At 47.1% G+C, this 19,613-nt stretch overlaps 1 long non-coding RNA gene across 1 annotated transcript in view; it reads left to right on the top strand.

The window, feature by feature from the left end:
- LOC103348999 (uncharacterized) overlaps window positions 1-19,198 on the top strand; it is a 58,886-nt gene extending 39,688 nt beyond the window's left edge. The window contains exon 3 of the long non-coding RNA XR_007921041.2: window positions 18,630-19,198. This is a non-coding gene — a long non-coding RNA (uncharacterized lncRNA). The remainder of the gene's footprint in view (window positions 1-18,629) is intronic.
- The last annotated feature ends 415 nt before the right edge of the window (window positions 19,199-19,613 follow it).

Raw genomic sequence — 19,613 nt, 5'->3', positions numbered from 1 at the left:
TGACTCTAGGTGTGGCTACAGGTTTGCCATGTCTTCTGTGACTTCCCTTCTCGTGCCTCAGCGTCCCAAATCTGGGGCGGTTCTTCCACTGCAAAGGTCACGCAAGGATAAAAATGGCCTTGGGGTCCGTGACTTTTTTTTTTAAGATTTATTTATTTATTTGAAAGTCAGAGTTACAGAGAGAGAGAGAGAGAGTCTTCCATCAGTTGTTTCATTCCCCAATTGGCCGCAACCGCCGGAGCTGCGCTGATCCAAAGCCAGGAGCCAGGAGTTTCTTCTAGATCTCCTACATGGGTGCAGGGACCCAAGGACTTGGGCCATCCTCTACTGCTTTCCCAGGCCATAGCAGAGAGCTGGATGGGAAGTGGGGCAGTCGGGACTCGAACCGGCGCCCATATGGGAAGCTGGCACTGCAGGCAGCAGCTTTACTTGCTACACCACAGCGCTGGCCCTGCAGTCGGTGACCCTTAAGGAGGACGCCCTGTGAGCACAGGGAATGCAAGAGCAGTGAGCTTGCTCCGTGACAGAATCACCCTTCTCTGTGCCCCACTTCTCCCGCCAGGCAGCTCCTTCCACCTCTGGGCTGGGACAGCTGGCAAATTGTCACTTCCTCCAATTAATTAACAAGGGCCTCTGTTGACTTCTAGCAGAGATCCACGGTGGCCATCCAAGAAAGCTTACAAAACACTCTGGATCCCGGATGCGCTGAGCAATCCAGACCAGCTGCGTGACATTTTCCTCCCAGTGCTCTCAAGGCTACAACAATGAAGGAGAAAACGGCTTGGCACCACAGTGTCGCGGTAGAGTCCAGCTCGGAGCTTGGGAGGAGCTGCCCAAGGCCCCAGCTGACCTCCCCGCTCTGCCCCTCGCGCTCCCCTGCCCCAGATGTTGGTGCCTCCCTTCTTCCCGGCACAGTGTGCGCCATGCTCTGGGTCAGCCCCTGCCTGGTTCAGCTTCTTTCTCTGCAATCTTGCAAAGAGGGCAGGGAATAGCAGAATTAGCCAGGAATAACTGGGGATTGGGAGATGCTGCGGGTTTAAGCCTGGGGAGAGTGAATAGTTTCACTGGTTCAGAGTCTGCAATGACCTTGATGTGTTTATCTGTAAAATGGGAACAAAAGTTCAGCTTCTCTTTTTAAAAAAAGATTTATCTTATTTTAAAGTCAGAGTTTTATATATATATATATATATATATATAGAGAGAGAGAGAGAGAGAGAGAGATCTTGCATCCACCGGTTCACTCCCCAAATGTCTGCAATGGCCAGGCCAAAGCCAGGAGCCAGGAACTCCATCTGGGTCTCCCACGTGAGTGCAAGGTCCCAAGGACTTGGGTCATCTTCTGCTGCTTTACCAGGCCATTAGCAGGGAGCTGGATGGGAGGTGAAGTGGCCAGGACACTAACCTGCGCCTATGTGGGATGCCAGCATCGCATTCGGCAGCTTAACCCACTAGGCCACAGCACCGGTCCCAGAGTTGAGTTCTTTAACCTGCTGTGTGTGACAGCCAAGGAGAGCGTGTGTATCAGATCACCTGTAGGCCTTGTGGCCCAGGACCTCCCTGTGTGGCTTTTCCCCACTCCTTGGTGGGAATGTGAGCAGGAAATGGAATCGTAAACCCTATTAGGAAGATACAGCTGTCGTGAAGCTACGAGAGCCTTAGAGCTCGTTTGGCGTAAGGGTATCAGACCTAGATGGAAAGTGTGTTTAGGTCATCTGAACTGTGACTGGGGTTTTCCAGTGCCACGGCACAGGGAAGGCAGGAGTTGGTCAGGTAGCAGCATCCTAAGGGTCTTGACCTGGTCCCACCAAGAGCCCTGCGGAAGAGAAGGCAAGCAGGATTGCGACGCTGTCTTTCCCACTTGCTAACTGACACAAAAGCACCTTCATCAAAGCCCCAGTCAACTTGAGGGGGAACTGAAATGCAAGTCCAGCCTCATCCCCCTGACCAAGCGTCACTTGCATAAGCTACAGTGAACTTGGAACTATCGCCAACTTCCTCTCGATATAAGATACGAGAGCTCCTTGTGGTGAGGCCTAATGGGAACAGGAAAATAGTCACTCAAAACGGATCCTTGGAGTCTGCAGTAAACAGAGAACAACATGAAAAATGACATCCTACCAATCACGGAAACAGGCCCTTGGGAAAATAAAGTGCGCCTCAGAGTCTTTGCTTTGTGCAAAATCTTAGAATCAATTATGAGGATCAGCAGTGCATCTGTCTGGGCACAGCTACCCTTGCCCACGTGCATGATGGCCTTGTAAGACACCTTGCAGCTCATTTTTGCCTTCCAAATTGCAGTTCTGGAGGAGGTGGCTTCATGGGTCACTCTGCGGGCTCTGCCTTGATCCCCTGATGCCAGAGCCTGTGCCTTGGGAAGCTCAGCTGCCCTGGTGGCTGCTCACGGCCTGCCTCAGCCAGGCCCTCGCTGGCAGCTGACTGCACCGTGATATGCGTAGTTCTCCAATCTCCCTTATCCTCGGCGTGCTATGACTCGGTGTCTTTTGCAAGATTTGCAGGTGTATTTTGCAAAGATACATTTGTGTTCAGAATGGATATTTGAAGCTGGACTAACTATAAAAGAGATTGGCTCATTAACAGGTATTGTGGCATTGGTACAACCTTACCCCAGTTTGTCTCCTAACCCAAGGACTCACAGTGAGTTTTCTGATGACAAGGACTGTTCCTCTGTTGCCCCCTTATTCCTAGCCAACCTCAGGGAAGATCAGGTTAGGTTGTATTTTTATTTAAAATTTCATTTATTTATTTGAGAGGGAAGAAGGGAGAGAGAGAGAATGCTCCCATTCACTGGTTCGTGCTCCAGTGCCTACAATGGCCAGGACTGGGCCCAAATCCAGCAGCCAGGAACTCATGCCAGATCTTCCACAGGGATGGCAGGGACCCAACTGGTTGAGCCACCATTGCTGCCTCCCTCCCGGGTCTGCATTAGCAGGAAGCTGGAATCAGATGTAGGTTGGGTGTTGAACCCAAGTACCCTGATGTGGGATGCAGGCATCTTTTTTTTTAAAGATTTTTTTATTTATTTGAAAGTCAGAGTTACACAAAGAGAGGAGAGGCAGAGAGAGAGAGAAAGAGGTCTTCCATCTGCTGGTTCACTCCCCAATTGGACGCAACGGCCAGAGCTGTGCCAAACCAAAGCCAGGAGTCAGGAGCTTCTTCCAGGTCTCCCATGTGGGTGCAGGGACCCAAGGACTTGGGCCATCTTCTACTGCTTTCCCAGGCCACAGCAGAGAGCTGGATGGGAAGTGGAGCAGCTGGGACTAGAATTGGTGCCCATATGGGATGCCAGCGTTTCAGGCCAGGGCGTTAACCCGCTGTGCCACAGTGCCAGCCTCGGATGCAGGCATCTTAACCACAAGGCTACAGACCCATCCCAGGTTGGATTATTTTTTTGACAAGGCATCTGAGCTTGTTTGTGCAGTCCTCAGCCATGCTCGGTCCCCTTTGAGTCCTGAGCTATTGGGGAAGATTCCAGGCGGGAGCTTCATTTCTAGACTTAAATTGGGTGTCCTATTATCCACTTGGTGCCTGTCCTATTATCCACTTATTCCTTTGGGCCACGCTGTGACGCTAAGACCGGTGCTGTGCTGGTAGGGAGCGGGAGGCACAGGGCAGACGTTAATGCTTCCTTTCCACCCCTTCATTCATTCCTTGTTTACTTAATGAGTATTGATTGAGTGACCTGGAAGAAAGCAGTTTCCTCATGGGTCAGGTCATGCATCCAGCCACTCTTTTACTCAAGTAGTTATATAACAAGAGACACGTATTGAATATCTGATAAGTGGTAGACACAATTCAAAGTGTGTGGGTAGAAATGAGTACAATGCTGTTGTTACCTTGAAAGAACTTAAAACACAGATAGGAGAAAATGTGTATATTTGTATATAGCTTGATAGGATATTTGCTTATAGTTTAGTGGCTTCAAATACATTTTTTAAGAACATATGATTGTTTATGATTATGCATCCTTTCCTTGCCCAGACATTCTGCCAGTTGGATTGGGTCAGTATTATTACTGTCCAACATACAGATGAGAACGCTAAAGTTCAAGAAAATTAACTTGAATTTGGTAGAACCAGGCTTCTCCCTATTGAGTGCAAAGCTTAAGATAGAGCATCTGCTTATCAACCTTTGTGATAAGTGCCTGAGTTATTATTTGACCACAGGAAAGAATGAAGTGAGAGAATTGACCCCTCTACAATGGACATGAACCTCAAAAGCCTTATGCTCCGTGCAAAGAGCCTGACACGAGAGGACACATCATTCCCGCGAGGTCCAGGGCTCTGAGGTCCACAGGCACAGAAATCAGAGTGAGAGTTGCCAGGGGCTGGGGACAGGGAAGAATGCCTCGTGGGGACAGGGTTTCATTTTGGGGGTGATGAAAATATTTTGGAACTCGATTTAGGTGATGGTTGCACAATATTGTGATTTTGATAAATGACACTGAACTGTTCAGATTAAAATGGCTAGGTTCATATTGTGTGAATGTCGTCTCTATCAAAACAAAGTTAAAAATACTAGGTGAGGGACCAGCATCGTGGTGTGGCAGGTTAAGCCTGTGAGGCCAGCAACCCATATGAGCAGAGAGAGGGAGAGAGAGAGAGAAATCGATCTTCTGTCCACTGGCCCACTCCCCAAATGGCCACAACAGTTGGGGTGGAGCCAGGCCGAAGCTTCTTCCAGAGCCAGAAACTTCTTCCAGATCTCCAGTGTGGGTGGCAGGGGCCCAAGTACTCCGGCCATCTTCCACCGCTTTTCCCAGGCCATCAGCAGAGAGCTGGACTGCAAGAGGAATAGCTGGGACTTGAACCGGTGCCTATATGGGATGCTGGCACTGCAGATTGTGGCTTAACCGCTGTGCCCAGCTCCAGGCCTGACCAACTTGGCTTCAGTCGCTGGCTTTCCCCACTGACAAGACGTACAGAGGTAGGGGAGGGGAGCCCCCTTTGGAAGGGGCCCCATAGTTGCTTCTACGACTGTGCCTGGCTGTTAGGGCTCTGTCTCTCCCGTCAGCCTCTGTGCTTCCAGAGGGCGAGCTGGTCTTTCCCACATCTGTCTCCACAGTGCTGAGCACAGAGCAGACAATCAGGCATTCAAAGGGCCCTGGGTCTGGCCCTCCACCCTCGATGGCTGTGCTGCCTGGAGCAAGGTCCTGACCCTCTCTGGGCCTCAATTCCTGAGCGTCCAGCCTCAGGTATCTTCCTCAGCTCTGCCAACAAATTTCGAACGATGATCCTGGTGACCAGAAGCCGCTGGGTGTGGAACTCACGCTGGGTTTGCCATTGCAGCCTGGGAGGAAGGAAGGTACAGGGAGACGAGGCCGCTGTTTCCCCATCAGCGCTGCAAGATGTCTTAAAGCCTTTTCCTAAAGCTGCGATTGGAAGGCCTCAGGCCCCGACCTGGACACAGAGATCTGTGGCTCCATCTCCTGTTCGGATGATCTCAGAACAGCAATGCGGGTACGAGGCGTTTTCATTTTGCAGATTGGAAAACTGAGATCCTAGACAAACAGCTCGCTCCCGGCCCCCAGTGAGGCAGGAGCCTCTTTCGGAATGAGATGCTGAGTCAGGCTCCGAGGGTCTCTCCCGGCGGCCGCCATCAGCAGGCAGGGGACAGGGACCATCTGGAACGGGTTAGTTTCGCTGCAGCCTGGAGGCTGGAGGATGGACCGAATGACCCCTGTGAGTCCCTTTCTGCCCTGCGCCTCTCCGATTACCGCCTCTGGTTTCCAGCAAGCCTGCTTTCTCCAGGGAAAAACGAACCCAGGGCTCCGGCTTCCCCTGGGAGCCTGTCCCTGCTTTCGCTTTGCAGCCCCGGGGACTGTGAACTCCGTGAGAGAACACGCCGGACGGCCAGCCGAGGAATATTTAGCTCCTGCTGGCAGCAAGTGCTCCCAGTGAGGGCGCTGCAAGCAGCGGGGCAGAACCCCTGAGGCCCCTTCCTGGGTGCCCTGGCCCCCAGGGTCCTTCATTGGCTGGGTCCTGCTGGGTGCCTGGGCTCCTCCCTACCTAGCACCAGCACCTACTGCTGTTCCGAGTCAGAGCTTTTTTTTTTTCCCCCAAAGCAAGGACATTCCTCTTTTTTTAAAAAAATTATTTATTTTCATTTTATTTGAAAGACAAAGAGACAGAGAGAGATCCTCCATCTGCTGGTTTAATCGCCAAATGTCTGCAAGAGTCAGGAGCCAAGAACTCCATCCGGGTCTCCCACATGGGTGGCAGGGGCCCAAGCACTTGGGCCATCATCCACTGCTTTCCCAGGTGCATTAGCAAGGAGCTGGATCGGAAATGGAGCAGCCGGGACTCAAACCAGGCACTCGGATTCCAAAGCAGTGGCTTAATCACTCCACCAAATGCCGGTGGGTGCCAGAGTCAGAGCTTTATCCCAGGAAGTCCAGAGCCCGTTCTATCCTCTCCGGCCATTTGTTGCCCATCTTTTCCTGAATCTTACGTCTGAATTTCTCTTGTCCGAACCCAGCCTAGAACACATGGTGTAACAAAGGATCTCTCTGATGCACTTGGGTTGGAGGTTAATGATGATAATAGCTTCCATGTAAACTACCAGACACCTGTTCTGCAGAGACGTTTACGAGCATTATTTCACTTAATCTCACGCCAGCTACGTTCAGCAATGAGGTTCCGAGGAGTTTGTCCAAGATCGTCCATCCGGCAAGCGGCAAAGTCGAGACTGCGCTCTGTCCTGCTGGACTCCCCTCACACACTTGGCCATGACCCTGAACCTGGAGATGGGTGTCTGGCCTTGCTGAAGAGTCACATGCCCTTTTCACACCAAGACCCAGGCATTAGAAAAAGCTTTTTATAACGAAAATTTCTAAACACATGGAAAAGTCACAGGCATGCGAAATGAGCCCATCCCCCAGGCTCAACAATTACCAACGTTTTGCCATACATTTCTCCGTTTCTTCTTTTCTTTTTTTTTCCCCCCTTTGGTACTTTAAAGAAATTCCTGACATTGTGTGTCATTTTGCCCCTAAGTACTTCCATATGTAGCTCCAAAAGGGGGGGGGGGGGCAGGAAAGCGTGGTTCCTTACCTAACTAAAGAACCAAATACCTGACAAAGAATTTCTTCTTATCACCCGACATCCGCTGCAATTCACATTCCTCCCAGGATCTCCAAAAACACCTTTTTATATTGGGTTTGTTAAATAACGGCCCACCTACTGCATTTGGTTACATCTGCTGAGGCTTTTAATCTAGAATTTTATCCTCTTTTTTTCTCTTCTACGGCATGGATTGTTAAAGAAGCTCTGCGCCTTGTCCTGTAGAATGTTTCACGTTCTGGATTTCCCGGCTGACTTCCTGGTGGTGGTGTGAGATTTGTTTTCCTGTGTCTTGTAGTTCCTGAAAAGGACCAGATCTTAAGGCTTGAGATAGGGTTTGATTTTTATTTTTTATCTATTTTATTTTATGTACTGTGGAGGGGTGGGGAGACAAAGAGAGAGAGACAGAGCCATTCACTCCCCCGAATGCCTAAAACAGCCAGCTCTGGGTCAGGCCAAAGCCAGGAGCCAGGAACTCCCTCCAGGTCTCCTACGTGGGGGCAGGGACACAATTACTTGCCCCACCACCATGCCCTCCCAGGGTCTGCATTAGCAGGAAGTTCAAGTCAGGAGCTGGAGGTAAGCATTGAACCCAGGTACACCAATGCGGGATGGGGGTATCTTAAATGCTAGCCCAAGCGCTGCCCCCAGGGCTTGATTTTTAGCAGATGGTGCAGAGTACTCCCTGCTGCATCACCTGAGGCACGGACTGTCCGCTCGTCCCAACTTAAGTGCTGAGAAAGGTCAGTGTGTTCAGATTGGCTCCTGGATTCTTGATGGCTTACAGAGACAAGAGAGAGACCGTTTCAGTCCCACTCGGCTAAATGCTCACTCTGCTCACAAGCATTTAAAATGTGAGATGCTGTGCGCCAAATAATTTTGGTTCCTACTTTCCGTTGGATATAGGTAAAAGTGTAACTTAATAATTTTCTTCTAAAATGTCAATATTGATAGTGATCTGGAAGTTGTATCCTTTTTTACTATATCATTTAACTCTTGGATGTTGACTTCCAAATAAATAAGGAAATACATGACTTTTCAAAATTTCAGGTGGAAGGTTGAGTAAGCAAACAATGAAGAGGCCACTGTTCTGGAATACAATGATGACATCAGCCAGTGGGCGTGGGCTAAAGTGATCATGCAATCCTAGTGAAGGTAATGGACCTCCTAGATACTCACACATTCCTTCAACTACCTGTATTTGTCAAGTGGCACTTCCTAGTGACTGCTACTTCTTTTACTGTGTGCTAGGAATATACAGGTGACACACTCAAAGTCCCAGCCCTTAGGAAGACAGTGCATGGAAAACTTCTGCTTTCTTATTGTAGTTCTTATTGTTTCTTTTCTCTTTGGAATTCCATTTGTATTTCACATCACCTGTCATAATTTTCTTCAACAAAAATATGTTTAGAAATGTATTTTTTCCCAGTGCCTGTTCTAACCACAAACACTGTTTTGTGTTACATTACAATGCCAATTATTAGTAGCATAGAGATGGTCAAGAGAACATAAAATATTTGACAGTTTGATTAAAAATTTTTTGAAAGATTTATTTATTTAGTTGAAAGTCAAAGTTACACAGAGAGAGAGAAGGAGAGGCAAAGAGAGAGAGAGAGAGGTCTTCCATCCACTGGGTCACTCCCTAAATGGCCACAATGGCCAGAGCTGCGCAGATCCAAGCCAGGAGCCAGGAGCTTCTTCCGGGTCTCCCATGCGAGTGCAGGGGCCCAAGGACTTGGGCCATCTTCCACCACTTTCCCAGGCCACAGCAGAGAGCTGGATCAGAAGTGGAGCATCCAGGACTCGAACTGGCACCCAGATGGGATGCTGGCACTGCAGGAAGCAGCTTTACCGCTATGCCACAATGCCAGACCCTGATTAAAAATTTTAAAAGGTTCTTCAAAAAGTTTATGGAAAATAAAATTAAAAGATAAGTTTGGGCACAAAAAAAAGTTGAACTTCATGCATATGAGCGGTCGTCAACATGCTCATGAGAATGCATAGTATGAAGAAACTATGCATAGGTTTCAAAATGTTTGCACCCAAAATAAGCTTATCTTTTAATCCCATTTTTCTGCAAGCTTTATGAAGTACCCTCTTGTTTTAGTTCATAAAACAAACCTCACAAATTTACAAGAATTTGAACAATACAATGCGTTCTCCAACCACAGTGGACTCAAACTAGAAATCAATAACAGAAAGGTAGCTGGAAAATATCAAAACACTTCCAGATAATCCATGGGAAGACAGAAAGTCCCACGGGAAACCCAAAAATACATTGAGCTGAAAAGAAAGGGAAAATATTGCATATCAGAATCATGGGACCCAGCTACGTGGTGCTGAAAGGAAAATATTTAGCACTAAATGCTTACATTAGGAAAGAGAAAAAGACTCATATCAAAACCCAAATACAGCATCTCAAGAACCGGGAAAATGAAGAGCAGAATAAATCCAAGAGCAAGCAGGAGGAAGGAAGAGAGGCAAGAACAAAATCAATGAAATTTGAAAGCAGAAAAGTGAGAGAGGAAAAATCTGTGAAACAAAGATTGGGAAGGCTGACAAACCTGCAGCCAAGTTAACAAAGGGAAGAGAAAGAGAAGACAACTAGGAAGGAAGCAGGGCTATCCCTGCAGACTCTGCAGACATCAAAATGATAATAAAGAAAGGGGTGCCAGAAACAACTTTACTGCCATAAATTTGACAACTAGAGGAAACAGGGCCTCAGGAAGCACAAACTATTTCCACCAAATATCAAGTAGATAGTTGGAGTAAATCTCTAACTGTCAAAAAATATATTTCCAATTTAAGAACTCTCCAAAACACAAGGCTCCAATTCTTGATGGATACCACTGAAGAATTCCACCTAATGTTTTGAAAATAAACACCACCAATTCTGTACAGCCCCTTCTGGAAAATCAAAGAGAAGAAAGCACTTGTCAGTTCATTTATGGAGCAAAAATGAGCCTGATGCCAATACCAGTAAAAGGCAGTGCAGAGGAAAAAAGAGAACTATAGACCAATATAGTCACGAGTATGGACACAGAAATATTTTATGAAAAATTGGCAAATAGAATTCAGCAATATATTTAAAGAATTATACTTATACACCATGACCAAGTGGGGTTTATTCCAGGAAAGCAAGTCTGGGCCAATATTTTAAAACCTACCACTATAATCAACTATATTCACAAGATAAAGAATTACATGAGTCTATCAACCAATGCATAAAAAGAATTTGACAAAGTTCAATTTCTATTATGATTTAAAAACCTCTTAGAAAAAAATAGACATTGAAACTTCTGCACTTTGTTGATGAAAACCTACAAAGTACCTACAGCTGACGTCATACTGAGAGGTAAGTGACCAAATGCTTTCCCTCTACATTTGGAACGAGACAAGAATGTCTGCCCTTAACACTGTCATTCAACATAGTGCCAGAAGTTCTCCCCAGGGAAAAAAGATGAGAAACGGAGATAGAAAACCTATTTGATAGCAAGTACACTAAAATATATCCAATATCATTAGTCATTAGAGAAATGCAAGTAAAATGATGAGTTATCATTATACAACCATCAGAAAAGGTAAAACTTAAAAATCTCTTATTTTTAAAAGATTTATTTATTTATTATTTGAAAGGCAGAGTGACAGAGAGAGGGAGAGGGAGACAGAGAGAGAAATTTCATCTGCTGGTACTCCTCAAATGTCTGCAACATCTGGGGCTGGGCCAGGTCAAAGCCTGGAGCTCCATCCAGGTCTCTCATGGGTGCCAGGGACCCAAGTACTTGGGCCATTGTCTGCTTTGGGTCATCATCTGTTGTCTCCAAGGTACATTAGTGGAAAGCTGGATCAGAAGTCGAAGAGACAGCATTTGAACCAGCACTCTAATATGGGATATTGGGTGTCTCTAGCAATGATGTCACACTGTACCAGCATGTTTTAATTTATAAGTCAAGGATGTCCCCTCTTACCACTCATATTCAGCACCATAGTACAGTTTTTAGCCAATACATTAAGACAAGAAAAGGAAATACAGATTGAAAAGAAACAAATGAAACTTTCTTTGTTTGCAGATTAGAAAGGTCTTCCTTTGCCGTTGGTTCACCCTCCAATGGCTGCTGTGGCCGGCGCACCGTGCTGATCCGATGGCAGGAGCCAGGTGCTTCTCCTGGTCTCCCATGGGGTGCAGGGCCCAAGCACTTGGGCCATCCTCCACTGCATTTCCCTGGCACTTCCCTGGCCACAGCAGAGAGCTGGCCTGGAAGAGGGGCAACCAGGACAGAATCCGGCTCCCCGACCGGGACTAGAACCCGGTGTGCTAGCGCTGCAAGGCGGAGGATTAGCCTAGAGAGCTGCGGCGCCGGCCAGGTATAAATCTTACAAAATGTGTACAAGAGCTCCTTGAGGGGGCCAGTGCTGTGTTGCAGCAGGTTAATGCCCTGGCCTGAAGCACCGGCATCCCATATGGGCGCCAATTTAGTCCCGGCTGCTCCTCTTCTGATCCAGCTCTCTGCTATGGCCTGGGAAAGCAGTAGAAGATAGCCCAAGTCCTTGGGTCCCTGCACCCGCATGGGAGACCTGGAAGAATCTCCTGGCTCCTGGCTTCGGACTGGTACAGCTCCCGCCGTGGCAGCCATCTGTGGAGTGAACCAGCAGATGGAAGACCTTTCTCTCTCTCTCTCTCTCTCTCTCTCTCTCTCTGCCTCTCCTTCTCTCTCTGTGTAACTCTGACTTTCAAGTAAAATAACTACATCTTTAAAAAAGAAGAGCTCCTTGAGGAAAACTAAAACTCTGATGAAAGGAACCCAAGATTTAAAAAGGTGGAGAGATGGTCTATGTTCATGAATAGGAAGACTCGATATCGTAACATAGTAACAAGTTATTTTGTGTGTATCAACAAATTGGCTCTAAAGTTTACATGGGAAGGCAAAACATCCTGGTATCCAACACAAGATTAAAAAGAAGCAGCTCAGGGTTGGAGAACCAACACTAAACTTCAAGATTCACTGGAAAACTGTAGTAATCAAGATGGTGAAGTATTGATGAAAAAAACAGACAAACTGATCAATGGGACACAGACCTCAAAAATAGACCCACACGGATACAGTCATTGGATCTTTGACAAAGAACATGAGATGACTTTGTGGGGAACAAGACAGTGTTTTCAACAAATAGTGCTGAGAACAACTGGATATTCAAATGCAGGGGGAGAGGTGGGGGAGAGAAGAATGACAGAGCTTACCCCTTGCACAAACCTGATTCATAATGGATCATGGACTTAAGTATAGAAAGTTAGCCTTTACAGCTTCTAGAAGACAACATGGGAGAAAAGCCAGATGACCTTGAGTTTGGTAATAACATTTTTCAAATATATTTATATTTAAAGTTATTTATTTATTTGAAAGGCAGAGTTGCGGTTAGAGAGGGAGAGACAGAGAGACAGAACTCTTCCATTGCTGGTTCACTCCCCAAATGACCTCAATGACTGGAGCTAGGCCAGATTGAAACCAGGAGCCTGAAGCTTCATCCAGGTCATCCACGTGGGTGGCAGGGGGCCATGCACTTGGGTCATTACCTCTGCTTTCCCAGGAGCAGTAGCAGGAAGCTGGATAGGAAGTAGAGCAGCCAGGGCTCAAACAGGGGCTCATATGGGATGCTGGCATCTCAAGAGGCAGCTTAACCTGCTACACTACAGCACTGGCCCTGGCAGTAACACAAAAGCACGATTCCTGAAAGGGAAATCTGATGTCGAACTTCATTAAAACTGAAAGCTGGGGCCAGTACCGTGGCATAGCAGTTAAAGCTGCAGCCTGCAGCACCTGCATCTTATGTGAACACTGGTTCAAGCCCCAGCTGCTCCACTTCCAATCCAGCTCCCTGCTGATGTGCCTGAGAAAGCAGTGAAGGATGGCCCAGGTCCTTGGTTCCTTGCACCCGCATGGGAGACCTGGAAGAAACTCCTGGCTCCTGGTTTTGGACTGGTCCCGCACAGGCCGTTGCGGCCATTTAGGGAGTGAACCAGTGGATGGCAGACCTCTCTCTTTCTCTGCCTCTCCCTCTCTTAACTCTGACTTTCAAATAAATAAATAAATCTTTTTTAAAAATCACTAAACTAAACTAAAAACTATTCTTTGAAAAATACTGTTAAAAGAATGAAAAGACAAACTCCAGACTGGGAAAAAATCTTGCAAAATACATATCTGGTAGAGGATCTGTACACAAAATATACAAAGAACTCCAAAAAAGCAATGATAAGAAAATAAATAATTTGGGGCCAGGCTATGGCACAGCGGGTTAATGCCCTGGCCTGCAGTGCCAGCATCCCATATGGGCACTGGTCAACACTCAGCTGCTCCACTTCCCAACCAGCTCTATGCTATGGCCTGGGAAAGCAGTAGAAGATGGCCCAAGTGCTTGGGCCCCTGCACCCGCATGGGAGACCTGGAAGAATCTCCTGGCTCCTGGCTTCGGATCAGCACAGCTCTGGCCATTGTGGCCAACTGGGGAGTGAACCAATGGATGGAAGACCTCTCTCTCTCTCTCTTGCTGCATCTCCTCTCTCTGTGTAACTCTGACTTTCTAATAAATAAATAAATCTTAAAAAAAAAAGAAAACAAATAATCCAATTAAAAAGTGGTCAAAAGATCTGAACATAAATCTTACCAAAGACGACACACACTGCAGGTAAGGGCAGGAAAGAAACTCAGCATCTTAGGGAACTATGAATTTAAATAGGTGATACTTCTGCATATTCATTAGAATAATAACTAAAGCCCAACACATGGATAAGAGCAAGTCGTGAGGAGGAGGCAAACCATAGGAACTCTGATTCGTTGCTGGTGGGCGTGCAGCATGGGAGAGCCCACCCAACACTTCTTACGAAGCTAAGCATAGTCTCAACCACATTACCCAGCAGTCACAAGCCTTGGTGTTTATCCAAAGGACTTGAGAACTTGTGTCCACACAAAACCCCGCACACAAATGTTTCTAGAAGCTTTATTCCTAGCTGTCTAAACCTGGAAGCTACCAAAATATCCTTCAATAGATGGATAAACAAACAGTGGTCTATACACACGATAAAACATGCAGTGATGAAAAGCAATAAGCTACCAAGCTATGACAAGACAGGGACGCAGCTCGAAAGCCTACTGCTGTATGAAAGACACTAGCCTAAAAAGAGCTGCATCCCATGTGATGCCAACACGATGACGTTCTAGAAAACGAGAATCTTTAAAAAATACCCGTTGCCTGGGGCCAAGGTGGAGGAAGGTATCACTAGAGAGTAGAGGATGTGTAGGGCAGTGAAGTAATTCCGTGTGGTGTATTTGAACATTGTCTTCTCCTCTGACACTCTATAATGGAAGCATTTGTCAGAGCCCGTAGAACCGGGCCCAGCGTGGCGGACCGGGCCCGCGTGGCGGCGCAGCTGGTTAAGTCGCAGCCTGCAATGCCACCCTCCCCCATCAGAGCTCCAGGTCAAGCCCAGCTGCTCTGCTTCCGGCTCCCGGCTAATGCACCTGGAAAGACAGCAGAAGATGCTCCAAGTGCTTGGGCCCCTGCACTCATGTAGGAGACCCGGATCGAGTTCCTGGCTCCTGGCTTTAGCCTGGACCAGACCTGGTTGTTGTGGCCATTTGGGGAGTGAACCAGCCAGGGGAAGATTCCCTCCCTCTCTCTCTCTCTCTCTCTCTTGCTCTGTCACTCTGTGTTTCAAATAAATAAACATAAAAAACCCCATAGAACTGTAAAAGAGGAATAGTGAACCCTAAGGTAGACTATGGATTTTAGTTAACAATGTGTCTATATTTAGTTACTAATGTATAAACTTGGTTAGTAACATGACTAATAATATAAATAATTGACAGTTTAGTTAATACAGCAGTATGGATTCATGATATAGTCCATGTACTACAGGAATGCAAGACTTTAATGATGGAGGCGACTCCTGGGGAGAGAGAAGAGAGCTCCCCAAAATATGTTTATTAATTTAAAATTAAAAAAAAAAAAAAACAGGAAATCTCCCATAAAGAAGAACTCCAAGCAGTTTATGTAGCTGCTCTTCTCTCAGGAAGCTGGGGCTTAACTCCAACACGGAGTGTCCGGGACTGATTCCAGCCTCCACTTCTAATCCAGCCTCTTGCTAACGTGCTAATGGGAGGCAGGTGATGGTTCAACTACTCAGGTCCCTGCCACCCTTGTGGGAGTCCCGGATGGAGTTCCTGGTTCCTGGCTCCAGCTGTTGCAAGCATTTGGGGGATTGAACCAGCAGATGGGAGATTCCTTCTCTCTCTTATTATTTCTCTCTCTCTCTCCCTGACCCTCCTCCTCCCTCCCTCTTTCCCTCCCTCTGCCTATCAAACAAATAAAAGAGCCTGTGGTTAGAGCATTGTTTTGTAGCAATAGCGATATCCTGGCTAGGACAGTGTTTGATAGTGCTGCAAGATGTCACCATTCGGTGAAGGGCACACAGGATCTCGGTGTTGTTTCTTACAGCTTGCATGTGATTCCATAATTTTTTCAAAATAAAAAGTTCAATTAAGAAATAACTTTTTTAAATTTGTTGGTCTTTGAAAGGCAATGAGGTGGAGAAAGAGAGACAAAGACAGATAGAGAGATTTCCCATCTATTGGTCCACTCCCCCGATGCCTACAAGAGCTGGGGCCAACCCAGGCCAGAGCCAGGAGCCCCAAATTCAACCCAGGTCTCCCACATGGGTGGCAAGAAGCTGGAGTCAGAAACCAAGCCCGGGCTCAAACCCAGGCGCTGCAGTATCGCATGTGGGCATCCTGGCCGTGTCTTCAACACTGCACAGAGTGCCAGGCCCAATGAACGCTTGTTAAAAATGTGTCTATTGATGGAATTGATACTGCCTTTTTTGAAAAAAGATTTATGTATTTATTTGAAAGGCAAATTTACAGAGAGACAGAGGCAGAGAGAGAGAATCTTCCATCTGCTTGTTCACTCCCCAAATGGCTATTAGAGCTGATCTGAAGCCAGGAGCCAGGAGCCAGGAGCTTTTTCCGGGTCTCCCACGCAGTTTCAGGGGCCCAAGCACTTGGACCGTCTTTCACTGCTTTCCCAGGCGCATTAGCAGAGAGCTGAATCGGAAGTGGAGCAGCTGGGACTTGAACCAGTGCCCATAGAGGATGCTGGCACTGCAGGTGGAAGCTTTAATTGCTACAACATGGTACCGGCCCCCTAATGCCTTTATTTTTAATTAATTTATACATTCATGTCTGATATTACTTGTTGTTAGAATCAGACAAGAGAGGCCGGCACCTTGCCACACTGGGTTAAAGCCCTGGCGTGCAGCACCAGCATCCCATAGAGGCTACAGTTTGGGTCCCTGATGCTCCACTTCTGATCCATCCAGCTCCCTGCTAAGGGGCCTGAGAAAGCACCAGAGGGTGGCCTCTGTACCCATGTGGGAGACTCAAAAGTGGCTCCTGGCTCCTGGCTTCGGATCGGCACAGCTCTGGCCGTTGTGGCCTTTTGGGTAGTGAACCAACGGATGGAAGACCTCTCTGTCTGTCTCTGTCCCCACCTCTCTCTGTAACTCCCTCTCAAATAAATAAATAAACCTTTAAAAAAAAGAATTAGGAGAGAGCCTCCCTTCTAGTCTTACTTTTCATTTTTATCACAAAGTCATGCTGGGAAATTTTGTTCACATAGAATAAGTTGGGATGAAGTTTTATTATAGCAATATGATTTAACTCTCTGAACCCTGTCCAAGTTCTGTGCCAAAAATAACATACTGCTCTATCATCAAGAATTATTTTTAATAATCTATCAGCTGACAACCTGATGAAGTCCTCCTCTGATATCGTTGAAAGCAAAGAATTGGAAAACATCTGACTCTCCAACATGTATTACCAGTATTCATGGTCACTAAGTTTCTCTGTGTCTAGCCAGCACCTAAAATACTTCACCACGACTTGCAAACGATTATTAATGATCTCTGTTACCCTCTCAGAGGCAGCTTCTAATTTGGCAGTCTCCGAAAGGCCTAGAGAAACTAAAATAATGCTCATCCAGTGCACTTTTCCCAAAATCTTTTTATGCGCTAATTTCGTATTACCATATGCTGCAGATTCAGCACATTTGATTTAGGAAGGGCATCACCGCTCAGCCTCCCTGTCGAAGCCAAGTCCCCCTTCCTCAGTCCTTCCAAGTGTGCTTCGTCTCTGATGCCCCACATGCTCAGCCTTCGTTTTCTGGTCCAAATCCCTGGGGTAATACACGTCCCCAGGACTAACCGTCTGAATTCTAACACCAAGGTGACAGACGAGCAGAATTTGATACAGAAGCAGAGCACTGAAATACATCGTGAAATTATTACCCGTCAGGGGTGGGGAATGTTGGGACCTGGCCGGCCAAGGCAGCCACAGGCAGAACTCAAAATTCAATAAATCTATAGCAGGCTAATTGTTAAGTGGATCATTTTGTATGGCCCAAGAGTGATGTTATAGATAATCAAATTGCCCTGGGCAGAAGAAAGTCTGCCCTCCCCCAGATGCACCGTCACCTCCCCTACCTCTTACTGGTATTCACTTTGCTTTGCTGGTATTTGCACGCTGGCAGTAAGTTCTTTGATCATCAGTGGGAGAAGGATGGGGCGAATCCTCAAAAAGCATCATCCTGTTACTGCCGCACCATACACCATATCTGAGTCCAAAGCATCCACCAGATGGGTGCCCCCTGTTTCCAGCGCCATGCTTTTTCCGCAGCAGAAATAGATACAAGGCAGGGAGAGGGAGAAAGCTTTAGGGATTTCTGTTGCCTTCATATTTTCAGCTGTCCTTTATTTGACGCCATGAAGGTTTGTACGCTTGGATCAGTGCAACCAGGGTATGGTTTGTGATGGGGAGGAGTTAAATTTTTCCTTTTGGTGAAATGGGGAAAGCACCATAGAGAAAGGGCAGGCAAGACCAGAAAAACAACCCAATGTCTCAACTGCAGGTTCATTGCCAAGAGTAGACAAGGAGAAGTGTGGAGGCCGAGGTTGTGGCACAGTTGGTTAAGCTGTCTCCTGCAGTGCCGGCATCCTGTATGGGTGCCAGTTTTGAATCCAGCTGCTCCACTTCTGATCCAGCTCCCTGCTAATGCACCTGGGAAAGCAGCAGAAGATGGCCCAAGTGCTTGGGCCCCTGCACCCATGTGGGAGACCCAGAAGGAGCTCCTGGCTTTTACTAGACCTACTGCTGGCTGTTGGAGCCATTTGGGGAGTGAACAAATGGATGAAAGATCTCTCTCTGTCTCTCTCTCTTTAACTCTGCCTTTTAAAGAAAGAAAAAAAATCTTTTTTAAAAAGAGAAAAGGGTAGATGTGGAATTGAGGATCTAGAAATTGATTCCCTTGGAGACATCCAGGCCTGTGCATCCCTCAGAGAGTCTTTCCATCCCTTTAGGGAGACGCTCGCACTCCAGTTGGCAAACCGGTGTTCTAGAACTCCCTTCCGGCAGGCAGGTGAATGTCCACTGAACTTCACAGAGACCTTGCCCGCCTGTCACCAGTTTAAGCCCTAACCATTGTAAGTGTCTACTCACGTTTCAGTGCTGAAACTCACCCAGCGCCAAGATGTTTCTGGGACAGAGAAGCTAAAGCAACTCCAGGAAGTCAAGAGCAACGAGAGGCCAGTCGGGTACCACGAAGCCGACACACCATGCGCCTAAGGATATGGCGGGCGAAGACATTTACATTCGTTGGAAAGGAAGGAGGAAACTGACACAGTAGCGAAGGGGAGTGGAAATACGGGGTCCTGAAGGCTGGTAGGATTTCCCGCGAATGCGTTTGTGTTAGAGATTCCAAGAAGGGCACGCATGAGAGTCGATGGACTAAGTGGTAGCCATGGACTGACAGTGAAATGTTCTTCAGCCCTTTCCTCTCACAGCTAAGACCGTGTTTTGAGCCAGACTTCCACAGCCAATGAGAGCAGAAAGAAAGAGGGAAGATGAGAGAGGGATTTGTCTTCTCGGAATTCCCACTCTGCTTCTGGACTAATGGAAGGCAAATGCGTTAATTCATACTAAAGTGTTAATGGCTCACCACAGTTGTATCCTCCAAAGATGTCTTCCAGATGAATGGCTCTGTGAAAGGCTGACTATGTTAAGATATCAAAGTCACGAAGGGATGATAAAGAAAGGAGACTGGAGCAAGGGAACAGTGGAGAAGCCTGGTTCTCATCACTGAGGCAATCCAATCAGGAAACTGTGCAGTGGCAAGAGCACACCGATAGGGCCGTTAGATACCATCTGCCAGTAGATGGCGGTCTTCAGATTAACTGACCGCTCAGGGAGATGCCCTTCTTTCTTCCAGATCTATTTGTAGGCTTGGTTGGTGGACTGGGGCGCTGCCCACACAGTGTGAACTGGAGAGCCCTGGGTGAGACCTCCACCTGCTCCCTCATAGACCTGCCAGTTATGTCCAGAATTCCTAAGTATTCAACCTTTTGTGGGAGAGGGCAACTGGCAGGCAAGAAGGGAAATGGGGGTTAGTCATTAACACTTTAGCAGGAACTAATTTGGTGTATTAACTCAG

This window comes from Oryctolagus cuniculus, chromosome 9 (genome assembly GCF_964237555.1).
Source record: "Oryctolagus cuniculus chromosome 9, mOryCun1.1, whole genome shotgun sequence".
Taxonomy (NCBI): domain Eukaryota; kingdom Metazoa; phylum Chordata; class Mammalia; order Lagomorpha; family Leporidae; genus Oryctolagus; species Oryctolagus cuniculus.
Note: the sequence above shows the minus strand (reverse complement) of the source record. Positions and strands in the feature narration are given on the sequence as shown.